This window comes from Nanorana parkeri, unplaced genomic scaffold, assembly GCF_000935625.1.
Source record: "Nanorana parkeri isolate BGI_ZX_2015 unplaced genomic scaffold, ASM93562v1 scaffold337, whole genome shotgun sequence".
NCBI lineage: Eukaryota > Metazoa > Chordata > Amphibia > Anura > Dicroglossidae > Nanorana > Nanorana parkeri.
The window spans coordinates 980,946-981,185 of NW_017306605.1; positions in this window are offsets into that span (position 1 = coordinate 980,946).

Consider the following 240-nt stretch of genomic DNA (forward strand, 5'->3'; position numbering starts at 1 on the left):
ACACACACACACACACACACAGAAGTGAGTACACCCCTCACATTTTTGTAAATATTTTATTATATCATTTGTATTGTGAGATCGTACAATCATTGCAACATGAACGAAGATCGTACAATCGCATTGTAACATGAACAGGGATTGTACAATCACATTGTAACATGAACGGAGATCGCACAATCCCATTGTAACATGAACAGGGAGTGTCCAATCACATTGTAACATGAACGGAGATGCAGG